The sequence below is a fragment of the Cyrtonyx montezumae genome, unplaced genomic scaffold (assembly GCF_038088225.1).
Source record: "Cyrtonyx montezumae isolate F1298 unplaced genomic scaffold, pur_monq_1.0 scaffold_5, whole genome shotgun sequence".
In the NCBI taxonomy this organism is placed as follows: domain Eukaryota; kingdom Metazoa; phylum Chordata; class Aves; order Galliformes; family Odontophoridae; genus Cyrtonyx; species Cyrtonyx montezumae.
The window spans coordinates 6,758,496-6,785,413 of record NW_027072056.1 but is presented as its reverse complement, the minus strand read 5'-3'; positions in this window follow the sequence as shown (position 1 = coordinate 6,785,413).

The following is a 26,918-nucleotide window of genomic DNA, read 5'->3' as shown; positions in this document are numbered from 1 at the left end:
ACTTATATAATCAGGCTTATATCCTTATGTAAAGAAATTTTATAACATAGCTTATTAAAAGTTGGTTATTGGGTTAGGGTAGTGGGTATGACTCTAGTAGCATCTTGCTGTGCTACCTTATTTATAATTGCTCAAGTGCGCTGTCAGGCTGCTTAGTGTTTAAAATATGGGAAGTTTGAGCCTAGTGGTAACTTGGGTGGGAATCACTGGCAGCTAAGCATACACTAGGCAGATTGAAACCATAAAGCATGAAAGTTTTGGGAAATCTTAGCTCCTCTCACATATTAAGGTATCTATGTTTGAAGGTAAGATCAGCATGAACTTATGTGGTTCCTTTTAGCACCTATATGTATTTGAAATTACAGCTCAGCTTCCTCTAGAGCTTCTTTCAGATGTAGCCTGCAGCTATTTCCAACAAAGGCAAGTCCAGACCACAGCAGTTATTCCTCACCCCCTTTTGCTTGAAATTCTCTTTGTTTAATGTATTGTGTTGGATTTTGGACAAGCGGATCTGTAGTTTAATCACTTATTATTTGCTTTCTGCTCCTATCGTTTAACACTCCAATTTATGCATTTTAATCCAATTTAATATTCTACTGCATTTCTCAGAAACTTCAAAACTTTTCTCAGAAATCTTAAAGATAGATTTCTTTCACTTTGAATTTTGAGATTGCATCCCATGTTTAGAGTCTTGGTAGGAAAAATAAAAAGCATCCACTGAAAATATTTAATAACCCCCTCACAAAATCAAACAACATGCTGGAGGAAAAGGAATGTTTTCAGCCGACTATTGTATATTTTTTCTTCTTTCTTTCTTTCTAATTTTTCAGTTCACACGATGAAAACATATCCATCATTCTCCCAGTTCAAATCTCAAACTGCACGCTGCACTCCAAGGCACCTGCTGAACTACTTGTAACACTGCCCATGATGTCCAGAAGTACTAGGGAGGTCCTGCATCCAAGTACTGACCATGTTTAGCTTCTGGTGACTGACAAAATCACAGCAGAAGGTAATTAATAGTTTTCAGCCAGGCACTGTATGCTTTCTTCTGGAATTATTTTTACAGCATTTAGGTTAAGCTAATGTGAGCTACATTATTGTATTATACTAGCTCTGAGACATTGAAATAGCCAAAGCTTCGTTGTGCAGGAGACAAGATGCAAGAAATGCAACGTGGCCTGCATAAAACCTGAAAAGATGTGAAGCAGTCATACAGATCTGCACATGCTGGGATTTCCTATCTTTCATTTTTCTTTTGTTGTTCCACTGGTGCTGCTCCTCTAAGCAATAATCTAGAATTTTTCATGATCTTTAAAGTTCCTTTAAATCTCAGCCATTCTGTGATTATATTTCATAGGTAATTGAAATAAACAATGGTTTCATTTTCCAAATGCTAAGATATGTGTAAGAATCCCTTTTCATTGCAGGGAAGTTGGACTAGATGATACTTTAAAGGTCCCTTCCAACTTTAAGGATACTATGGTTCTAAAATGTGAATATATGGGTATTCTGCTGTGTGGGCTCTAGGTTTTTGTTACTGTATATGTACTGGGTTTTTTTTTGTTTGTTTTGTGTTTTTTTTTTTAAGTTTGATACAAGAAAATTAATACAACTGTTTCCAGCCCTTCAGGAGCTGGATTCAGTCCAAGTTCACGAAGGATACAGACCATCATCTTAGTAAAAGCACTTCCTAAATTTGTCTTTTTGCTAAAATGAGGCCACCTAGTAGATTAAAACCTTCCTCCTCTTTTTTTTTTTTCCCTTCCTTTAAAAAACATAACTACACTATGATGTAAAACTCTAATTGAGTGCACTTCTATTGATAAGATGTTCTTTTTCCCTTCAGGGATCATTTTCCTATTAGTCACACCACAAGCTGTCTAATCATTTCATGGTCTTCTTTTTTTTCCTTAAGGGAGCACAATTATATCCCTATGCATTCAACAGTCACTTATGTTGAAACAATAAGTCACTGTAAATTATGATGATTCACAGAATCACAGAATTGTAGGGGTTGGACAGGACCTCTAGAGATCATTGAGTCCCCCCCCTGACAAAGTAGCTCTTTTGACCAGGTAGGTGTCCAGGTGGGTCTTGAACGTCTCCAGAGAAGGAGACACCATGCCCTCTCTGGGCAAATAGAAAAATGCTGCTGAATTCTGTGAGGAAAAGATAACTTACTTATATCAGCTGAGAATCTGAGCCTTGATAACAAAATGAATATACTGAAAAAGTGTAAAACTGTAACTTTTTCAATCTGGAGAATTTATACCCTGGCTATTAAAACACAGCAGCTGTGCTATTATCTTACATCTTAATAGTAATGTAAGTTTTTTACATTAAAAAGAATTGAACAACAAAAAATACCATTGAAAAGTACAATAGAATGCAACACTTCTAGTTATGGACATTGTACTATATATAATATAAAGATAATGAGCTACACTGATGGCCTTTCCTTTGGTTGAGGAGGTAAGTTTATTTGAACCTTGATTTTGTAATGAGAACAAAGGGAATGCTGGAATTATCTCTTTGTCCATTACACCATCTCTGCCATATTTAAGCTTATCTTTCTAGTTTGCAAAACTCTCTGAAATTGCACTTTTTTATAATCAGAACTTACATTTCACCAAGTACTTTGCTAAGCTGACAGTGCTTACCTACAGCCATAGAAGGATTTAAATTCTAGGTTATTACGAGACTACATTGTTTTTCTTCCAACAAATTACATGAAATATTGGTAAGTCCTGGTGAAATCAAGTATGTGAGCTTTTCTAAAGCTAAGGAGTTAGTTATAGCTTCTATAGCCAATGCATAGTCTGTAAAATAAAAGACACTAGCATTTAAGCGTATTTTACATTCTATGCCTTCAGGCCTTAATTCACAAGCATCATCTTTGTTGTAAGTTTAAAGCTTTTAAGGGAAAACACTCAGAGTTACATATAGTGCATGGAAAATCTAGGTCTTAACCACTAATCTGCGGCTTCTAATGAATCTGGATGGAAGGAATTCTAGGCTCTGAAGTATCATGTTTCTCTCATGCTTCTCTTTATTGCCTGTGAAAGTTGTAGGATTTCTCAGTGAAGTTCACTATTTGCTTAAATTTAAAAAAAAAAAAAAAATATATATATATATATATATATCCACTAAGAATCTTTTCAATTTTGGAAATCTTTCATTCCTTCTGTGCTTCTCTCTTGTAAATATTTATTCATGATTGCACAAAAGAAAATAATAAGAAAGGAACATTTCTAGAAATTATAAAAGCTGCTTATGAAAGATACATTGAAATTCAATACTAATAAACTTTTATCAGTATTTACTTTGCTGGATGCAAAATACATACAGGTCACTACTATTTCTATTCTTCCTGCTTACATGATTTTTTCAGGTATGGAAAAAAAGATAATCAGAAATACACCTAATAGTAAAGGATCAGGTACACTAGTGAACATGTACATAACTAATATCAGACTGCTTTCTGATTCCTCTAGCTGAAGATCGAGCTTAGGACATGTTACTTTTCCGTTATGGTGCCAGTAGTTATCTTCCTTTCTGTTCTGTCAGATTTGGATATATTTGGTCTTATCTTAAACAAACACATCTGGTGGCAAATCTGAAAATATGGCTTGTTTCAGACCCCAAACCTTCCTTCCTCACATACAAGGACCCTGAGGATGTTCAACGCTATTAAGGAAGAATTCCAAGGCTGTAAGAAAGCCTCAGAATGACTAATATTTTAGAACAGTAGCCCAAGGCTGCAGCATTTAATTGAATTCATTGAATTTCAGCTAAGTAGGCAACTATCTTTCTGACCTGAGGGAGACCTGTATATATTAATAACATAAATGTTATTAACAAAGCAGCTAACATAGCACAAGAGACAAGTTAGGTAGTTTTATATTGTTAGGTGAAAAAAATACCTTTGATTGATATGATTCGTGATCAGTCATTTACATCTTACTGTTGTGACCTTGCTGATCCTCACAGTTCTGCTGCATTACATTTAATTGCCACACTGTGTAATTGCTATGTGCCAGTTGTTATCACCCGTACTGTAGATGGGCTATTTGTCATTTAACTGTGCTTAATTAATAATAGAAAATCCTAACTCAGTATTCACTTTTGACAGCCTGAGTTCATGATGAATTGTTTGCTACTTTGTTATTATGATACTGTGCAAGTGACTAACTGTCAGCTGAGGAGTAGGCTAAAGTACAGTGGATGTTTGTGGTTTGCCAAAGGCACAAATTTAGCAGAACAGTTAGGGATTAAAAATACTGCAGTATCATCAGCCAGGAATCATTTGGGTAACTTATGGCTCCATAAAGGCCATCCGGAGGAGCAGCTGAATTTTCATGTGTGAATATCCTCATTTTGGAACTCCCTTGAAAGTTGTGGGTAATACTTGTTAGACCAAGTTTGTCAGAGGATGAAATGTCAGCTGAGCTGGTGTCGGAAAAAAACACTGGGTTTATGGAATTTATTAGGAATGTATAGACACACATGCACACACAAAAAGAAAAAAAGAAAAGAAAGAAAGAAGTTCTAGTATTCCAGAATAGTATGTTCTCTTCCACTAGTTGCCTGTAGAAAACCAAGTTCAGTGAACTTCTCCATTTAGTAAGGGTACAAAAAACAGCATGTGGATCTCCTTTTAAAAATATCTTGAAAACATGTGGCTTCTTTATCCCTGACACCCCCTCCCTTACCACTGTCTAGTTTACACAGCATTTAAAACTTACAGTGAGTGAAAACAAAATTCTGAATCAAGAAAAAGTAAATGAAGGTAAGAAACATTAGGGAGAAAGTGGGCACTTGTCTACTTTTATCACAAGTACACAGTTTCTCAGGAAACAGCCTCTCTACCAGTAACAGCTGTCTTTGCAGGCTTTCTTGAGAAATCCAAATAAATAACACTCACAGCTAAAAAAACCAAATAGTGTTATTGACAGATTTTTGAAAATGCCCACATACAGGCATTAGAGACAGAAATTTATGTCAGTGGTCCATAACTACAGCACATTTCTAAAACTGAAACCGATTATTCCTAAAAATGTCTGTGTCCCAGGTACACTTTATTGCCAATAAAGGTGATACTTTCCAATAATCAGCTTAGATACAACATTGAGAAACTTGGCTTCTGATCCACCTCTGAGAATCTGTAAGTGAGAGCAGTTTGGAGGCACTGGAAGCATCTGCAAGAGGAATTTTGGCACTGGCTCTTCCTATGTTGATGTGGCACTGGAAGTTCCTTAAAACCATCGGAAATAGGCTTTCAGACATGAGTTCCCTCAGAAGAAGTGACATTATCGATATAAGCTAAGGTGGTGGATCTTACGTCATTCTGTCAGAACGATCATGTACGTTTAAAGCAAATGAAATTCCTATTAGACTTGTAATGGTAGGGGTTGTTTATGGAGAAGCACAGTTTCTTAAAGTATTGGTACTGGCAGACACACCACAAATCATGAGACACCGGGTTTACTTTTTTGGCATTATATCTCTTCTCACCTAGGCTACTCTCAGATGGATTTAACACGTGATTAGCTTCTATTTGTCACCACTGCAACAACAAAGAAATTTTTTCTATCCAGCTCGGTGCTGGAATCCTTGTTCACCACAGTGAATGTTTTGTAAAGCCTTAAAATCTGTGGAAGATCTTCAGCTGTTATAGCTCTGCCACAGTATACAGTTCAACACAGCAAAATTACATGATACAAAATTTATTTTTTCTGAAAAACAGAGCCATCAATGAGGCCGTATTGAAGAATATAATATTTAAATTGTTTTAAATATAACAAGATTTCACAAGGAGAAGTCATATCAATGAAATCCTAAAGGTTAATGCACTGTATGAAGCTGCATTCTCACATGGCTGTATCTGAAGGTATCAGCAGGTATTAATAATAATGAGAAATATGAAAACTGAGGCATGGGCTTCTTTGTTCAAATTTGTGTATAAGTAAGTTATTCCATATCATAGGGGATTGTTGTGTCAAGGTAATTTTGTAACGTGCCTGAAATCTTTATATAAAAAGACCTTTTATACTGCTTATTTACTGTTCACTGTTTATTAATGATCATTTCCTATCTATAGTTTAGAGCAGTGTTTCCTATCTTTTCTTCTGGGCAGAAGCTTTTGGCCACGACAGCTGAAGGCTGCAAAGCAGAGACATTCCTACCCCATTAATATGACTCTTACAGAAAGCACCTGTACTAATGCAGTCAACTGATAGTAAAAATGAACATCTCGCTTGGGACTTTTAGATGCATGCGAAAGAGGGCCACCAGTGAGAGGCTGCTCACTATTCTGCAAAACACAGCTGCCCTTTTGAGCAGAATTGCTAACACAAGGAAAGGCATATTGTAGTTTTGGTTTCCACTTTGTAATTTTTGATGAGCCAATCAAACTTCTTAGGTTAGATAATAATTACCTACGAGGCTATTTCCTGATATTTTATGGCAACAATTTCCAGTCTCTAATTTTATTACTTTGAATATTTGTTCTTCATGATGATCAGCTAAATTGCATGTCACAGCCTTACTTTCTCACTGTGTTGCAGTGGAGCAGGAAATGAATGCCAGCACAGCAGCAAATGACACACGTACTTTCAGGATGGAATTGAGCCAGAATGATTCACAGCTACATTTATGAAAGTTTAGACATTCAGGGCACTTTCAAAAACATGCATCAGTCACTCATCTCCTACCTAACAACGAATAACAAAATATAATGACAAAGAGAGAAGTTTGATATTAATCCTGAAAATATTTGTGAATTGCTTTTGTGTTACTTAGCCGCTCATATTACACAGAGTTTCTTTACAAATATCACTTCTGAGGTACATTAAAATATATTTTCCTATTTCTAACTGTACCTCTAAACAATTACCTTACTCTTTATCAATCTATAATGATTTCACTTTTTATATAATTGAAAATAACTCACTCTAACTGCTATTCAACAGCTGACAAGCTTTTTTTTTGTTTGTTTTTAATGCCTTTTAAAATAAAAGCAGGCTAATGAAGTTATTAATTTTTTTCTTGAGATAATTAGTAGCTTTTTTTATTTTTTTCCTTCAATTTGCTTTCATGGAACAGTTTCTCATGAAATCCAGTTCAGCATTTGTCTATTTTCTTCAACTGATCTCTAGCTATCCCATAACTCCTCCAAAACAACAAGATTAGGATTATTAGTTCAAAAATTTTCTTTTCCAGAATCAACCCAGGCAGAGAATATTATTTCTGTAGAACAGTCTTATTTCTGAACTGCTTGATACACTAACATCTTTTCATTTAGTTTACCTTCATGCAAAACACTGAGCCAGCTACATGCCAGGCCACATAGTCAAAAACTCTATGAATTTAAATAAGGCTAGGGAGTAATGTTTATGAGAAGGAAGGCTTAACAACTCCTCTTTCTATGAGCAAGGATTTCTCCAGCAAAAACTCATTCTATTGCAAAAACAGCTTATACATCTCTTAGGAACCTGGAGCTAAATTCTGAAATTTGAACTAATTGCTAATTCCTTTTCCTTTTAAAGAGGTTTTGCTAAAGGTGCTAGTGGTCCTGATTTTGTTCAGCATGAAAGAATGTGCCTGATATTGAGAAATCATTAGCTTACTGCTTTTACAATTGTACAATTGTAATTACAATCTTCTGTATTTTATTTTAGTGAAAAGACTGCAAGAGTGCAATCTCATCATCAGCTTCCATCTCTTAATGAGAAATCATTCCATTATTAATAATAATTAAAATAAAATGTTCTATTTTGATAGAACTAGATAGTTAAAAAGTTATAAAAAACTAATGTATAGTAACTCTTAGAGTGTTTCTAACCTCTGTTTATGATTCAGCATATCAGGTATGAAGTGATCTCTTAAATAAGTATTTTGTTCTACATAGAATAGACTTGGTTTTGTTCCATTTAAGGAGTTCCATGAAAAACTGAAAGGAGATCATTAGTGAAACTGCCATCAAACATTTACCATCTTGAGATACCTGAATGTCCTTACTGCCTATTAATATGGAATATGACAGAAGGTCAACGCAGCAAAGAACATCAAACCCAGCACAAAGTTGATGGAAGGAGAATCTTTTGACATCAGCCAACAACACTTCTTATTTACTACATCTTAGATCTCTAGCAAGAAATATGCTATCAACTGGTGTAAGCACAGCTAAGGTATTAAAATGCCTTACTGGCTGCTATTCCTGGTTTTTGATTCAATTATCTTTGGCCAGTATCAGTTCAAAATATGGAATAGGAAATCTTCCACTTAACAATATTATTTCCTATTCTTGACGTACTGGAGAATCTCATCATTATTAATGTATATTTTGGCCACTTCTCTTAGCTTTCTTGAGAGCTGGTACAGTACAGTCAAGATTAATAAGGCTGTGACTAGGGTTGTAGATTATATTCCTTGCTGTGCATCTAATCCATACAAAACAGCATCTTGTTTAGGGAGTACACACACATTCTTAGACAATTATTAATATATACTTCATATTATTTCATTTGGCATCATTCCTTTGTATTTTCATCTTATTTATGTAATATTTCAAATAGTGCTCCAGTACAGTTATGCTTACATATTCCTGCAAGTTTCTTCAAGAGCTGGTTACAAGTATGCAAACAAAAAACAAAAAACCCCAAAGAAAACAAAACAAAACAAACCCCACCAACTCTCATTACGACAAAAAAATTCCAGATATATTCAACAGAATGGCTTTGTCACTGTACATGTCTCCTAGTTCTGACTCCTGTCTCTTCAAAACACCAACAGAGGAAATATGGATGCTCCTGTTGACTACACTCAGCTTTCAGTGAGCCCTAAGGGGAATGGACATTGGTTAATGTCCGAGATTAAATTTGGATCACAACATGGTTATATTTATCTGACAGAATCCTGGTCAGTATAGCAGCCAAGTTGCTATTCAGCTGAAGTTCCTGGTACAGCTTTTAACTTGATGCAAATTGACATAATTCTATTAAGGCTAATGCAAATTTTAAATTTGCTTCAGATTTATTTTGGGAATACTGCTGAGGAAGAACACTATCGTGACCAAGGTCCAAATTACTAGAAGTAAAACACTGCAAGCATGTAATATTTTTTAAAATAGCTCACATTTGAAATACATCTTTATATAGTATAAATAGATTTTAAAAATCATGCATATATGGGGTGGGATTGAATCTAGTATTTTATCCCACCTGAATATTGCAGCTGAAATCACAGACTGTCTGGTCAGAACTGAAGAATATCACACAACAGGGAGTACAAATCAATCCTGTTCTACCAGCATAGGATTTCATCTTTTGTGCCATGAAGTACATAGTAAGGCCCAAACCCTTTATTGCATATTTACTTACAGAAGAACTAAGAGAGCGACCCTGTCCTTGGGAAGCTCTCCATATTTCACCTGGATATTTTCTTTAAGGTATAAGAGAAATTATTTATGGAAAAGATACATTAGTATTCCATTCAACTATTTATTTAAGTCCTATTTGGTTTTCTGTTGTTACTGTATATAAATCATACAAATAAACTCCTGACAAAATATTTTTCTCCACATATAGCAGTGATGAAGAGGGCAAGAGGTTTAAGAAGGCAGAATACCGTTGCTGAATTGCTTTGCTGAATGTGTATTGGTGAACTCCTGCATACTGTGAAACTCTTTAGGTGGCGGAAGGGATCAGTGAAATGAGAGCAAGCTGGGCACAAGTAAAGCAAAAGAAACAACAAAACAAGAGAAGCAAGAAATTCATGTTTAGATGGAGATGTATTTGGAGCAGCATAATAAATGCAGCCATTAAATGAACATTTTACAGCAAGGGAAAAGCTGTTTGTAGGAGGAAGAAGCCAGTTCTGCCAGGAAAGAAGAGAGAAATTCTTCACTGTGAAATGCGAATATCCCTTTTTCTCTTAGTCACTGTGATGGATTCTATAATGAATATTAAGCTCCTTCAGGATTATCTGTAATTCTTTTATGAGGGTATGTGTGTGTGCATGCATGTATGCATGTTCATACATGCAATTCAGAAAATAAATATGCTACGTAGTTACAATTTTATTCCTTTTATTATTTCTTGCTGGCAAATACCTATGCTTAAAGGTCAGGCTACTGGAAGACAGAGTTAACAACAGGGACAGAAACTGCTGAGGTAGCAGAATATAGTGAAACATTTTTTCAAATGCTTGTTATTTGTTACTCCAGCACATAAAAGCTCACGAAAGTCTCAGGGGAGATGAGAATAACCCAGACTGTGGGATGAAAGCAGCTGGTGTGTCAGGACCAAGGACTAGTAGCTACTAGCTCTGTTCTGGAAACAACCGGGCAAGAGCAAATAAAGACACCAAGCCCAACAAAGCTCAGGCTGATGGGGAGGAGTGATCTAGCCTTCCTACAACTGTTCCCTCTACAATTTTTTTTCCAGCATTTTTTTCTGAGCTTCCAGGCGCATTTTCTTTTTTTCTGATCCATACTTGACACTTAAGATTGGCCTCTCTGAAACTTTCAAACATGGTCCTATATATAAAGAGGGCATCTGTTTCCCAAGATGCAGAGTAACCACTTCCCACTTTGTTTGCAACCTGGTATCAGTGACTTGCACTCAAATTAGACAGATAATTTATAGAAGAAGCAGTGAAGAAAAGTTATGGTCTCTCATGAGATAGATAATCTTGTCCTGCCATTTCAGTTTTCAGCCTCAAATACTTTATTCAGAGAAGAAGAGCTCACAGATGTATTTCACACAGGGCTCCTGGATACTGCTAAGCTAAATTTATACCAATAGGTAGAAAACCTGACCATGGTCATGGGCAACATAATACCAAGAGTATTGTGGGTCTGTTTAGAACATGAGATAGAACAAAAACTTGATTTTCAGTCTCAAATGTATCCACAAGCAATCCTCAGATCCTACCTGAATTAGCCACACAGCTACCCCACTGAACCCATGCAGGGCTCTAGGAAAGTCAGGGTGTCCTTTATCAACTACAATGCTGAGGCCAAAATGAAGGACATGTGCACTGGAATAATACAGGGGATTTTTCTAAAAAGCTGATATGACAAAGAACATTTGTTTTCCTAAAACAGACATTTTTATGTATGTGACTACAAGCACTAATGGAAGTATTTTAACAATACCTGAGTATTTAAGATTAGGATTAAATATTCTGCAAATCGAGTAGCCCCTAAGAATCGGTAGTTCTGGCACTCCTCTGAATTGGATCAAACCCCACCAACACTCTACTTTTTAAAGGAAGCTAAGAAATGAAATCTGCATGCAGAGGAAGAAATATATATACAGAGAGAGAGGTAAAGTGATGCTTATCTTAAGGAAAAAATGCACTATTACAAAAGCACATACTTTAACATTCATTTAAGTTAATAATACACATGTGAACATTGGTTTGTGGAAATCCATCCAGTATTCTAAATATTCTGAAGCCTCATCAGTCACACAAATTTTCCTGCTTTATAGATCACTTTGGTAGCCAAGATATCAGACTTCACTGCCTACCGTGTAGAAGGAGATCTCCCTGGGGAGACCTAGATAATTACAAAAGCATTATTTGTTTCAGATTTGCTCCAGTGGGCCAGAATGTTCACTCTGCATGAATTAATCTCAAAGTCAAGAGATTTACATGATGATGCCTTATCTTCTGAATAATTTGAATTAAGTACGTGGATGACAAAAAAAAAAGGGCTAACTTTTTTATATTCTCTTAAGTTATATAACTTTTTTGTCAGATAAAATTGAAGAGTAATAAATGGATTCAGAGAATATGCTTAGTATGCTTGAGAACAGAGGACTTACGCATCAAGTAGCGAAATAAATTTCAAGATAAACATTCTCTAGTAGTCACTTGCTACTCATCTACAGATTATAAAGTCTGGTTAACAGAAGTTACATCATTTATTTTGCAAGTTTTATAAAATGCTCTCATGTTATTTGATAGAACTATACATAGATCAAGAATCTTGTCTCTCTCAAAGAAAACTAAAATTAATTCTCTGTCATTTCGTATCTGTTCACTTTTTGAAATGGTAACAGGACTCTAATTCATACTCCTCCCTTAACTTCTTAGTTGTTTCTCTCTTAAAGAGTCCTGTTCAACTAAAGAAGCATAGATGATATATACAAAAATGAAATCTAGCAAAACAATTCTGATTAATTGTAATATAAATTCTACAATGGAAGACTACAGCAAATTATCTAAGTCTGAATAATAAAAGACAGTGATCTCTTTCAATGTTCACATTAAAAAAAAAACAGTACTGTCAAGTTTAGGCTTAGAAAATAAATATATTATTATAAAAGTCCATTTTTCTCTTTCTCCTTCTACACTCTGACAAGTATTGGTTGTATTACACATTTTAACTACCCGTAACAGCTTCAAAACTCATCATCTTTGTAATCCTCTTTCTGACACTTAAATGAACCAAGTATTCATGATACTTCCTAGAAAATCTCTTACAGGTATCAGATAAGTTGTTAAAACATGTGATGCAGTATCTGGTCAGATAGTGAATCATAGAAAGAGAGTTATGAAACATCTAGACTTCCCAGAGTTCACAAGCAGATCTTCTATTTTTGGGGGATGATAACCACATTGGCCACTCCAGTTTCCACACCCCACATTTGCTCATGACCACCTTTGGAAAATGTTCTCAATTTTTTGAAGGCCTGTGAAAAACTGTTCTATTGGAAACCTTTTTAAGTTAACATAGAAAAAACATTTTATGAAAAGAAGGAAATAATTCAGCCAATAGACATTTTAATATATAGCTGAAGGGAACAAATATGATACATGATATGAACCTAATTGGTTTAAGCATCATGTCTTGGATACTGGAATGGCAAATGGTATGCTACATCAATTCCTACACGTTCATCACCCAGATATAATATTAAAAAGGACACATCACAAGCTAAAGCACCCAAAACTCATTTTAAGTTGTTCACTTGAGGGAGAATAGAACATCACATTTATTACTACTGAAATATGTCAAAGTTGTAGATACAAGTGCTGCAAGTGGCAAAGTACAATCTAGTTAAAGCTCACCCACATTTGAGAAGAAACCACTTGTAGGACAGGAAAAGTAGGTTAATCATCTCACTCATTCAGTACTTAACCTTGTGTCTTACATTGTCAAAAGTATGATGACTTAATGTGCTGTTCCTGCTCACTGTAAACCATTTGAAATTCACCAGTTCATTTGCTGTAGGTAGCTAAATTAATTGTCAGATGCAATCTTGCAGACACTCCCACAGTGAATGGTCTAAAAAATGATGGAACACTGAGCCTGAATTTTCCATTTCTAAAACAGAATTAAATATCATTTAATCTCTAAGCCACGCAGTTTTCCCAATTATACTTTTGTAAGGATGGGCATCTGTGGAATTGGCCAAAGTTTTACGAGATACAACTGGTATGAAGACAGTCACAGTCATAGATTTATTGTAGGATTTTCTGCAAAATTGCAGAATGCAAACTAATTGGTTTTCTGATGATAAAATATGATATATATGATTCCATAGACATTTACACTTACACAGTAGTCTAAGTAGAATCTAGCAACTGGTTTATTTGAAGTAGGAAACCACTGTATATTAAAATGTTTGAATGGAAAAAGCTTGTTATTTAAGTCGTAGCTGGTTATAACTAGTTTGATAACTACAGACTTTGAGCTTTACTATTTTTGTTTCTCCAGGAAAATGTTACAGAATTATTTTTATCAAAACTATTTACTGATAAATGATAAAAAATAACTTCTTAAGCCTGAAAAGCAACCTGCTGCCCCATATTTACAGTTCTTTAAGTCTTAAATCACTTGTCTGCCTTCAATTCCTTTGCAAGCAAAAATTGGTTGATTAAATAATGAAAGATATCAGTACAAAGAAACCTGGAAATTAATATTTTGAAATGGTATATATTTACTCAGATGAAACAGATTTTATTTAATGTATATTAAAAATTTATTCCATAAACAAAACATGATAAGTTTGCATATTTAATTGTTATGAAAATTGTGAGTATAATCCTATGTCTGATTGCTGAAATTTGTTTTTAATTATTTATACTGTCCTTGAAGTTTCAGCATTACAGAGGAGCACAAAAATTACTTTCATTTCAAGGTAATTTTATAGTTTTTTAAAAATACCACTAGAATCAAGTTAGCTTTTCTACAACTGTCCTTCATAAAAATATGTATGCACATATTAATACACATCCACAATGTACATATCTAAAAAAAATACAACTGTGATACTATTCAGGGGTTGATAACTCAGATGGACTGGGGTTTTCAGTTTTATTGGGGAGCAGTATGTTTATTAGGACAGTAAGCAGATGTACTCTAAGATGAAACGTACAACTACCTTTCTCAAGAGCTTATAAAAATTTTTCATGTAAGACAAGACAGAACTAATATCTCATGCTAATAACAGAATATTTGTGGGACATCCTACCTATGTGCCCATTCACACTGCTGAACAGGAAACGGGGAGTTCTTCTTCTTCCTATTACAGTTACTATTTTATTTTTGTTACTTTTTCCCAGTTTTGTCACATGTACAGGAATGATAGATTAGTCAGGGTGGTTTTCTTTGTTGTTTTTTTTTTTTTTAATTGAACGTTCCTCACTAATAAGGCTGTAACTCCAGTGCAGGCATGATACTCAAGTATAGGACTGCATGTAAGTTAAATATCGCAAGATTAAAACGCTTTAGTCTATGTAAATAAAAGAATATTTCTTTCTACTGACACATGATGTGCCCAGTGGCATGTTGTGTATATACACATGTATGTATATATCAGTATCAGCTCACCATATTAGCATAGATTCTTCAAAAGCAGGATAAGACATGGGCACATGAGCAACTGAACTACCCCAGCAAGTCTATTTTGATGAGAACAACTCAACAAGCTTTGTGTAAATTCTCCACTGAATTCTGTCAGCACAGTTTCCAGATGCATTTTTGTACTTATTCTGTGATTACTGAGATATCCATTTAAAATTCCTTTGTCCCATGTGAACACTCCTATCAGGCAGTTGCTCAGGCCTGATCCATTACCTAACCTCGTAACCCAAACTGTATTGTTAACCAGTGGTTGCAGTCTCCTTTACAGTATGCTTTGGTTCATTACAACTACCTTAATGTGACAAAAAGCTGAACTGCTTCCCAGTTTTGATGCATTCAGCTCTGTAGGAGCTTCTAAACACAGTCTGGAGAGCTGCGTTGTGCACACACTGCTGCCATCCCACAGGCTGACAGAGGCTAACTGGGGGCTCATGATGCAACAGATCACTACACTCTTCTTCCTTGACATTTAAGTGCAGATACTGTTTGTAAAACTCTGATCTCTACCAACAAGATCTGCAGTCTCACGAGTTTTTCCTGATTGATTTCCTAGTCTGCAAGAAGTTCCTGGGAGCATAAATCAACACATATTACATTTTGATGCATTTACTTTGGAAGATCATACTCTTTATAGAGACAATACAATCTGTGATGAGTGGCATGGTAATCTCATTATAAACAGTAATTGTAGTCACACCATAATGTGTCCAGCACTGTAACATGTTTGAAAATCCCTGTTAAGGATGGATGATGTGTCAGTTAAATTTAGGAAACTTGATTCTACCTTCCTATTCAGACACAATATGAATTATTCTTGGACTCAATGGCCACCTCCTGTCTCTTCATACACTTCCTAAGTCAGTTCACAGGATTGACTCAATACTCAATAGAAAATGTTAACAAAAATTAATGTTCATTCCCTTTTTCACACTCATTATTAAATGATCTGATATTTCATTTATAAGAGAAATGTGCTATAAGTTGTCTACCAGTTTTCTTGAATCAATCTTTCGTATTGTAAAGTCTACTGGAAAAATGTAATAGAAGATTCATCTATCTAACCATAAGCATCAGAGCACTATATTATATTCATGTTAAGCAGGATGTAGCTCTCTGACAAGCAAATAAAGATTACACCCACTTTTTGCTACCCATTAAAACACCGTTTATCATAGAATAGCTTGATTTGGAAGGGAACTCCAGGGCTTCAGTTCCAGCTGCCCTGCCACAGGCAGGACTGACAACCACACGATCAAGTACTAGATCAGGTTTCCCAGGTTCCCATTTCCCACTGAAAACAGTCGTTCTTAGCAAAAAGATGTTTAAACTACTAAGAGAATATATGGAGTTGTTCCCTGGGCAATGTAAGTGTGACGATCTATTCCTTTTAAAGAGATTTTATTATTTGCTCGTTGGTGTGAAGTATTCTCAGTCTACACTGCTTCCTCACGGCTGTTCCCTATTTGACAGTGAATGGGAAGGGTCAAAGAGAATGGTAGGGGTTCTGAAACTTGTTTCTTTTTTCCCAGCCTTACTTATACATATACTATTCGTTTGCTACCCTCTCTACACAAAGGAGAGGACTAGACAAATATTAAAACACCAAAACATCATTAACTGTAGCTGGGGAGTTGTAAACCCTGAACATAAATTATTAAGTGAATTAGAGAGACACATTTTGAGGACTAACTGCTGTTAAAACTAATGGGAGGAAACTGCAAGTATGTTCACAACACTTAACAAGTCTGCATTGATTTTTACTCAGAAACATTTTTGTTTGTATTCTCTTTAGTGCATTTCAAGTCTAATCTAAGTCCTTCTGAAGTTAATGGAAATATCTCTACTGATATACTGTGCTTTGCATTAAGCAATTCATATAGCACACTAATTTATTATATCTGACCCTAAAGGTTTTACATTGCCAGTCTTTTCCTTTTAAAGATCTTGATGAAATACAAGGGAATATAAATTGGTGAGATTTGTCCTCTAAACCTCAATTTTCTTCTTTTTCTTTACACAAGTGCATTTGACAGTGTTTACAATGAACACAACATTTAAGAAAAGCAATCTCTTCTTTCTCTAAAATTATTCCTGCTAAACTAATAGAGAATGGTTAAAGGAAAGCCGAAATTTAATTCTTCTTTAGTAGAACTTAGCCAAAAGCTAGGACTGTGTTTACTAGACCAAATTTTAGGATATTTCACACTACTGTAAATTTACTGACTTAATAAGAGATGCACAAGTTCTGACCAACTACAAGCATGAGCCTTGATATTTAAATTACTTGCTGATCGATACGGTAGATAGCCATCTGTCCTGAAACAGGAATGAAAAACGGAGTTCCAAAATGTATTTCAGATTCTGTTAGTGTCTTAGGAGGCACTCTATTTTTCTTCTATTTTTTATTTTTTAACTGTCTCTTAAAGTCTTGTAAACTTTATCATATAGGAGGATGACGATTTGACAGTGCCAGTACTCTGGCATTCACCTGTGCTTTGAACTGGGAGGCAGACTCCTTACTCTTTCTTCTAGTTGTTTCTCACTGAAGCTAGTAACAGTCTCACAGCCCATCACTCATCTTACTCTTCTTTTTACTCTTACTTCTTCATTCTTAATCTTTAATTAAGTTATAAAAGTCTTCATTTTCAATTTGTATATATATATTTTAAATTCAGGAATCCAGGAGATTAATAAGCTATAAATATAACTATAAACTATAATATATTTTAAAAATTCTATAAAATCAAACTTTTTGCAAATTTTTCTTACAATAAAAATGGGTAAAATCTACAAAATTCCTTCAGAGGAAATGATCTGCTGCTAACAGTCATGTCTTTTGAATACATTTACATGAAGACGACTTATTTATCTGATGAGAATAAACAGATCATGGTTCACTTAGGTGAACAGATTATTATTTACATTTCTGACTTTAGTCAGTATGGAATCTAAGCTTGTTCTGGCACCAAGACAACTGAGGCTAAGATAACCAAAAAAGACAAAGTAGAAGAGCCAGATATCGAAATAAAATTAAGTTGCATGAAAAACTAAGATATCTCTGGAAAAAGAAGAATAAACTATGACGTGACACTGAACAGCCTACAGACTGGGATCAAAAGAGCCACCAGATAAGCACTGTCCTGAAAGGCCAAGGAAAAAAAAAAAGTGAAAAAAAGCTGGTGCAGTAATCTGAAGCACTGCAAGGGAGGGGAAATCTTAAGGTGAATGAGAGCAAAAAGGAGATGCAACTCAGAAAGCTGAAAACAGTGAAAGAACAAGATAAAAAGATAAAGTTCAAAGAAAAGGACAAGGAGAAATTATATCCTGAGGGACTCAGATCAAAGAGGGAGGAATTAAGAGAATGACATAAAAAGAGGAAATGGATTAGCCACTGATGATTTGGAAATGTAGCAATATCTAGAAATAGAATACAGTTGAGCAGATGTAGAGAAAGGGATATGGAATGGAAATATGAGCAGAATAAAACATCAATGAATTTGGATAAAACTGAAAACTGTAAAAAATAATGCAATTTGGGCTTAGAACCATTATTGGGCTAACAGGGAAAAATAATCCCTTGGGTTACACCGGAAGCATTAAAGTTTCAGTTTTGTCCAGACTATACATTTCACTAATATTCTAGAAAGCATGATTCAGCAAGATCATCTACTAATGCCACTCTTTCTTTATGTTTTTGTACTGGGAATGCATTAAAAGCAAACAAAAGGACAGAAGTCTTCTGAATTTAATGGACAAAAGTTCACATCTACCATGCCAGTATCGTTAATTGATTTCCCTAGTAGCCTTTAAGATCAGACTAGGTGGTGTGTTTTAAGTTTAGTGAAAGTCTTCTGCTGGAGGTCAGGTTTTTAATTTCATATTGTGTCTCAATTCAATGTTCAGTTTGGCTGCTTTGCTGTGTAAATTTCTGCTAAGATCACTATATGTTGTTGCTGTTAAAAGAAAAAAAAAAGTTGCCTGTGATATATAACGCATAGAATTCCTCTGTAAATGTCTCTTTTGCTAGAGGTGTTGAAAATGTAGCCCAGTTTGTCAAAAACACAGCTGCTTTCCTTGGGGTTCCAGAATGCTCATAACAAGTAGATTTTTTTATGAATTTGTGAGAACACCCTGAGGAAAACAGCTGCGTTATTACAGAACTCATGAAATTTCAGACAAGTCTGAACTGTTGTATTTTTAAAGGACTACTGCTTTAAAGCCTTTCTGTTTTTGAGAAATATAACTTTATTTGATTTAAAAAAATACATATTTTAGGGGAATATACAATGGTGATTATTTTTAGTTGACTGGCACAAATTGCTAACACTGAAAAACCTTGATGTTGCTAACACCTTGACAATAATACCAATATGCTAAAAAAAAAAAAAAACGAACTAAAAAAGACCAGCAGTGGCAGGATTTTCTATTAAGTGCTCAACAACTGGACAGGGAATGAGCTGATCCAAGAAACTGTATAGAAAGGTAGATTCACTAATCTGTATGTAGACAGCTATGTCAACATATCCAAGCTTACTTCCTAGCTGAAGTCCTACCCATTTCTGAGCATTTGCTATGAGGATTTTCAAAGCCAGCATTTATAAAGCATTTTGTGGAAAAAAAAAATGCTCATGAAACGCAAAGTAGCCTTTGCAGCAAGGAATTATTTCAACTAAATATTGAACTGAATGGTAGCTGACTTTCACAGACAGACTATTGCTTGACAAAGTTTATGCCTCTGTCTATAAATCCAGAAAAACTCTATGGGCACAAGAGAGAGGATGATGAAATATGGTGAAATCACATCTTCCTAAATATGTCCTAAAATCTATCTATTGGCTAGGAACAAGATAAAAAGTAGACAAGATATAAATAATGTTATTTTATTTATATACAACCTATTTAATTAATTTACAGCCAGCAGAAGAATTAAATGGCCGTAGGTGTCTCTGCCATGGCAGACATTAAACTTACTCAAGAACAATGATCTTAGGTTTGATCATTAAAATTGAGTCAACCATAAATCAACTTGCTCTGTTGCAAAGTCTGGCATCACACAGTACTGTTGTGCAGAGGTGTTAATTTAATCAGCCTGATACTGAAACTTGGCTCCAAGCACCATGTATTTGGCAGACACATTTTATAGCTAATGCAGGTAATTCTGTAAGCTAAACTGCTACTACAAGCTACTGTATTTCACAACCTATTCTCTTTATCTCGTTACTTTCCATCCAGCCACACATATTTAATAAATATAACCATTCAAACTGTTTTTCAGTTCCTTATGCCTTTGCACTAAGAAAAAAAAAAAATCTAGACCGCAAAATACCTAGAAAGGTTCTAAACAGAACAATTAATTGAGGGAAACATGCTGGGGAAGTTCATAGAAAGCATGATGTTTCCTAGAGAGGAAATTCCAGAAGGAAACTAAATTTTGTAGGAAACTCCAAGGAATGGAGATGCTGAGGAAACACAGATAAAGGAGCATGAGATGTGACGGGGACCCCACGAATCTGCAACGGTGTTTGAGCCTCTATTTGCAACAAACTAGAGACCAGGGGAGTATCTCCCCTGACCCAGCACTGGGGCTATACAGAGCACGACTACAAGCACTAGGGTAATTTCCCTGACTTTCCTGGGCCATGCCACTGCCACCACAGAACAGGGAAGCAATTTGTAAACCTGATAACAGCTGTGATTTATGTGTTTTGGTATCAAAGTGCATTTAGCCTCCACACTGTCATTTGGTCTTGAAACACAATGGCTATACAAATCTCATTTACATTCTGTAAAGTGATAATTTATCATTTCACCTGAAAACATGGCCAGGCACAGCACAGAGCACATTCACAATGAGAATGAGTTTGAGTCTGACAGTGAATGCGATTAAAAAAGTCAAGAGAGATAGTGGATATACTAACCCATTCTTTTGAAGGAATGTACTCAATGTTATGTAGGAGGACAACAGCATATTACAGACCAGGAACAGACAGCTAACAAACTCAAGCCTAGAAAAAATGTGATCGAAATTTAATTTTAACCTCATTGACTATCTCAGTTTTGAACTGCCATGGGTGTTGCAATACCACCAGTTCTCAGGCAGTACTACTGCTTCCAAGAGGGTTTGTTGAGCTACTTCCTATTACAGCAGTCCTATTGCACAACATGAAGAAGTAAGAGAATGTGTGAATTTTGTAGCTTAGGTCTCCTGAGTCCTAGCTCAGTACAGCTTTTTAAATTTCACTACTTCTGTTCAATGGCTACATATAGATTAGAAAAGGTTTAAGACTCAATTACATGGAATTACCTCCAGAGATGTTAATCATGTCAAGAATCTTTTTTCGTTTGACAGAGCTTTTGTAAGGGTAGACTATCTCGGGTAGTTGCATTTAACCAGAATTCTAATCAAGTAGAAAATATTTCTTTTATTTAGAATGTTTATTTTAATGCCTCATTTGCTTAAAGACATAATTCTGTAAAAGCTGAACACTATCAAGTAGTATATCACAAGGCTGACAGCACTGCTTATGACAATAAAACTACCTTGGAAAGGGCTGAAAGATTATTCCCCTAGCTGTCCTGTGCCGGGGCAGTGAACTGGTAAACCAGTGGCTGAATGTCAGACAAAAGAAGAAGAAACAGTGAACTGAGAGAGAGAAGTTAATTTAGTATATTGTTGAAACTTCTGTAATACTCAGTAAAGAAAACAGAGTTAATTCTGTGCTCCTCTTGAAAATACTGGTCAAATTTTTAGGAATATAGGCAATTTGGGGTATTTTAAAAGTCACAAACAGATCAATTTCACTTCAAAACAGGCTTTTTCTGTCCTATTTAAGAAGGATTGTTCAACTAATTTAATTTCTAAAATAATTCAGGATTAGATTTAGGATTAGAAATGACTGACTTTGCAGGATTCTCTAGACACTGATTAAAGCTCTGGCTGTATCATTTTCTGTCCTTCTTACAGATCCACCATTTTTAACTGCTCACATTTATGATCAAAATCAAAAAGGAAGGTAACTGGGGATCAACAAGCATTCAAACGTACATCTACAAATAATTTACAACTGTACAGAGCCATGTCATAAATCTTCAGTGCTTTTAAATATCTTCCCACTCTGTTAAGGGTATGGAATTCAATTTTAATTACTTACACTTAATTTCACACAAATAAGTATGTTCCATGTAGAAGTAACTTTTGTGCATCTATATATTCCTATAAATTTGATCACCTGTATTCATGATAACTAAAATTTTCTGTATATTGAAAAACATAGGATGTTTTGCAAAATCTCACTAAGATTTCATTTATTTATGGGCACATTCAGAAAGCTGAACAGGTACTAAAACACATGCACATAAAATAAATATAGACATTTTGCAAAACATTGTTTTTTTCAGAGAAAATGATGAACTGATTGATCTGTACTCCATACGTGCTAACCTATTACTAAACTTTTCAAAACCTTGAAATATCATTTTTCAGGCACATATCAGTTTAACTGACCCTAGTGTGGAGAACTGTTTCCTTTCAACTTTGGCAACCTGGACTTTGATGCTTTAAATTTACACTCTGATTAGTTTCTCAATTTTATGAATGTAATGTAAGCTTATATTTTCATTTTTCTACCATTGTAATTTTTTACTCATTATTTATTGAATACTTCTAAATATATATTCAAATCAGTTGTACTCTTATTGCACATTGTTGTTGCAACAACTGTAGTGTCAATTTCACTTTGTATTTATTGTACATTTCGATAAACAGTCAATTAGGTGATCTCCCCAGCAAGGAGAGTTTCCAGTTTTGACAAACTATATTCAACATATTGAATACAGAAATTGTATGTATATAAACATAACTTTTACATACATAAACCTGTTTACTTAACATAATATCTATATAAATATATGTATATACACAGAGTGAATATAAACACATATGTGTGTGTGTGTGTGTGTGTATACATTGTGTGTACATCTATATGCACACACACACAGTGAAAACCCTCTGCTTTCCATGACATACACAGATATAGGAATTTCATAACATGAAATTTAATATATATATGTAGAGTTTTGCAGTAGTAGACTTTAACAGTTATTCAGTCCATTTCTAGAGAACAGTATGAATGTTAATTTTCAGACTGGAATAAAACACAGACACAAGAGGAGTCTTCAAATCCAGAATCAAAGCACTCGGTGAATAGCTAGCTGGCCTGGGCAGTTTGCCCACTGTAAACATCTGGAAGGTAACCAAGTGGCCTGCCTGCCTGCCTGGTTTCCATCATAAATGTTAATAGATTCAACATATTCCAGTAGGAAATTTGCCCTTTGACTTTTCTATATGTAGGAATCAAATGGAAGGATTTGGTAGATGCTCTATTACTCGTTCTCTGCATAGTATCACCACAACACAACACTGAATACCTACAGCCATTTTTTTATTTTTTATTTTTGTTCTCAGATTCTTTCCATGTGCCTATCTTAGCAATTACTGAGTCTGGTAAAGTTGAAATAGAAATTGAAAACAGGTTATTAAAAAAGAACAAGAGGCTAAGAATATTCTTATTTTTCTGCTTTTGTAACAGTTTTTCCTGAGATGGTTCTTTGAAAAAGTATGCCTAAGTCAAAAAGTTAAAAAAAAAAAAGGAAAAAAAAAAGAAGACAAACAAGAAACCGCCCTCCTAAATAATAAGCTTATAAATTTATGTTCATATAAAGCTTCTTTATCTCCATGATGTATCAAATCAAAAGCTAAGCTGCCCTTTAGAGAAACTCACAAATAATGGATACAGGTAATAACAAAATAATTATGTTTTATATGCTATCATTCAAATTGCCATAAAGCTTCTGAATTAAGAGCTAATTAATATGAATGAGGGCTGCACTGTTGCTATAGGGATAGAAATGGCATAAATCTACTGAAAAAAAACCATCACTTGCACCTCTTGATGCTATTCTACCAGTCTGTCTAGCTCAGTTACAGACAAATCAAGACTGTACAATTAATTTACACAGTGAAATTTATCTTTGGAACTAGGGTCACATTTAATTCACAGTGTATTAGAGGATTGTTTAGAGACTACAGTGGGATTTCCCAAGCACACATGACTGATTTAGGTGTACTGGTCCTTCTGGCTTTCAAATGCAAGTCAGGCTCTAAGTCACCTAGACCTATGTTTATTGTATGGACCTCCAATCACATATCAGGCATAAGAAAAGATGAAAAGAAATTGAAAAAGGAAAGAAAATGAATTGAAACCTATTACCTGATTTTTTTTTAATCCACATATTTCTGTTGTGTTTCTCTGTTTAGTTACAAATTATTATTCTCATTTTCAAACACAAAAAGTAAATTGCCATACCTGCAGAGTGATAATTGCAGGCATACCTACAAGCCAATATCAAGAGAACTGCTGGTTTCAAGCAGTTCTTACACTCCCTATAGGCTCCTAATAACAAACCTTGGTCGGGATGGAGAAATGGGCTTTGTTATTTTTGTGGAATATATTTTGTGCTTAGTTTACACAGATTCCACTTATTTAAAAGGTTTTTATTCATGATAGATATAATGTCATATTCTGTTGAGTATGCTATTTATTTTAAAATAAGTCAGCTATTAACAGTGAATCAAATGCACCAAAATTGATTAAAATTTTATTTACATGTATCTTTTTCAGAAAATAGATTCGAACTAATTACTGTTCAAAAGTGCTTATAATACATGAGAAAATAGTTACATATAATGATAAAAATAGAAAGACAAATGAAATGCTTCAAAGCTACTTCTTATCCCTGTTGACTTCAGTTCTTTCTTATACCCTTGCCTGACTGCTGTTCACAAAAACTCCAACTATAAACAAAAGCAGGAGGAGGCTGGGTCAGTTATTCCCTTCTAACAGCTTTCAGAGGTTTGTAAGGAGGTATATTTTCTCCTTTTACTTACATAACCCTGTAATCCCGCTTGTGATTCAAAATCAGGAAGTTGCCTGAAATGAAATTGCCAATTTTGTTCTAATTAAAAGAGTGGTAGTGAAAACAGGAATTAATGTACTTCAGCCAAAGAAGCTCATATGAACACTCAGTCCCTGTAGTGATCAGAAGAAGAGTGTAAATTGGCAGGAATCCAATATTCTTGTCATTTCCTTCACTATTTTTAGTTCTTAAGCAATCACTGCATTTAGATTTCCTGCATATTGTTATTTCCCTTTTGTTCAGTCTAAGTACTTGATACAACAGAACAGTCATTTGCAGACATTGTCAAGAGTATGGCATTTTCCTTAGCTTTACATAAACACATCATTATAAACAATGATTTTGAGGTATAAAGAGAGGTCAGGGAGAACCTTCCATAGCTCCTCATCAAAGTTGCCGCCTGATATTTGCAGAAAAACTCTTTAGGATGATACAGTAACAGAAACACAAAGTCCACTACAAAGCAAACGAAATCCTGACAACTAGCTAGTCAATATGTTCTTTATAAAGGACAGAGACTAACAAGCTAAGCAGGACACTGCAGTTCGCTTGATTTAGTAATACAGGAGACAGGAAGTTTCAGGAAACTCTTAAGGAGAACAAGGAGATGAATGGGATCAAGGCCCAAAATTGAAATGCTTCAAGCTTTGTATTTGAAGAATGAGAGGATCCAAAGGAAATCCACTCTGCTTCCAAGTGTGTCTCTGTTAAGACTTGAGGGGAAGCCTTATGCTGCCCAAAACAATAATTCATTGTAATTCTTTTCAGGCTATCATAATTTATGGGAAGGACTATAAGGCAAGTTCGGGGTCAGTAATCAGAAGTATACATGAGTTACCACCCCAGCTTGTGCCCTTGCTGGCCTTAATTTAATATGGCCCAGTCACATTCTCTCAAGCACTTAACTTTTAACCATCCACCTTAAAAGATACAGCAATTAGTGATTAAAAAAAAAAAAGCTACATTCCTGAAACATCTGGAGGAGAGGAGAAGCCTCCACTCAAGGATATTTGCAGACAGTGGGATGCCTCAAATAAGAAATAAAGAAAAAACGTGGCTTTGATTTATGTAAAAGTAAGCTTTTTAACAAAACAAATTTTATTACAGTCTTTCATATAAGGAATCATAACATTTCTTCTAAGGTTAAAATCTGTTTACAAAGCCCCACCTTTGGAAAGTAGTTATAATTTTCAGTATGTATTTTCAGTAACATATGAAGCAAAGAAGATATATATCTAAGAAGAAGAAGAAGCTTAGCTAGTTCATTAAATTTCATTCTCTGCACATGTAGAATGTATTTTTCACTTTTCTGAACTAGATTTAGAATTTAGGACTTCCACACTTTTTGTATGTGAGTGTGTGTGTGAAATACTGAATCATTTTCTACTTAATTTATCTATATTTTGCAAATTTTTATATAGTATACTTATAATTTTCCATTATTAATTTTAATTTTGTTTTCTTTACCTGTGTTAATTTTATTTCCACTTTCTTGGTGGTACTCTAAATTCTTTCCAATTTTTATTATCTTTTTTTGGTAAGAAAGTGCCCAAACTTAAATGATTCAGGTAAAGTAGCATGTAAAGGAAGATACCCACTGTTCTTCCATGCTGCCATTCCTGCTGTCCATGAATTCCTGATAAACTCATTGTTCATCTGCAACTTTATGCTCCACTTGAAATTTACTTCTTTTTTGTTCTTAATGTTCACATGAGCTTGCAATAATCAACAAGATTACAGCATTACAAAAGTCAGTATTGCTTAGTTTTGTCTTTTCAGGTGCTCCATTAGCTGACATCACTTAAAACTAAACAATGAGTGATTGATTTCTTTTCTGGATAAAAAACTAACCAGACTTGGAAATATACTCTGATATAGTGACATAGTTCTCCTGAGTTTGGAAACAGAGCAAGAATCTGCATAATGTACTCTTAGTTCATTAATAAAGAAAATATGCCTGTATTGATGCAGAAATTAAGACAGAAAGGCTTAAGTTAATTGGCTTTGTTCTTTGGCTCAGCTACCATCCAGAAGAGGAATTCTAAAATAATTGTTTCTAGAT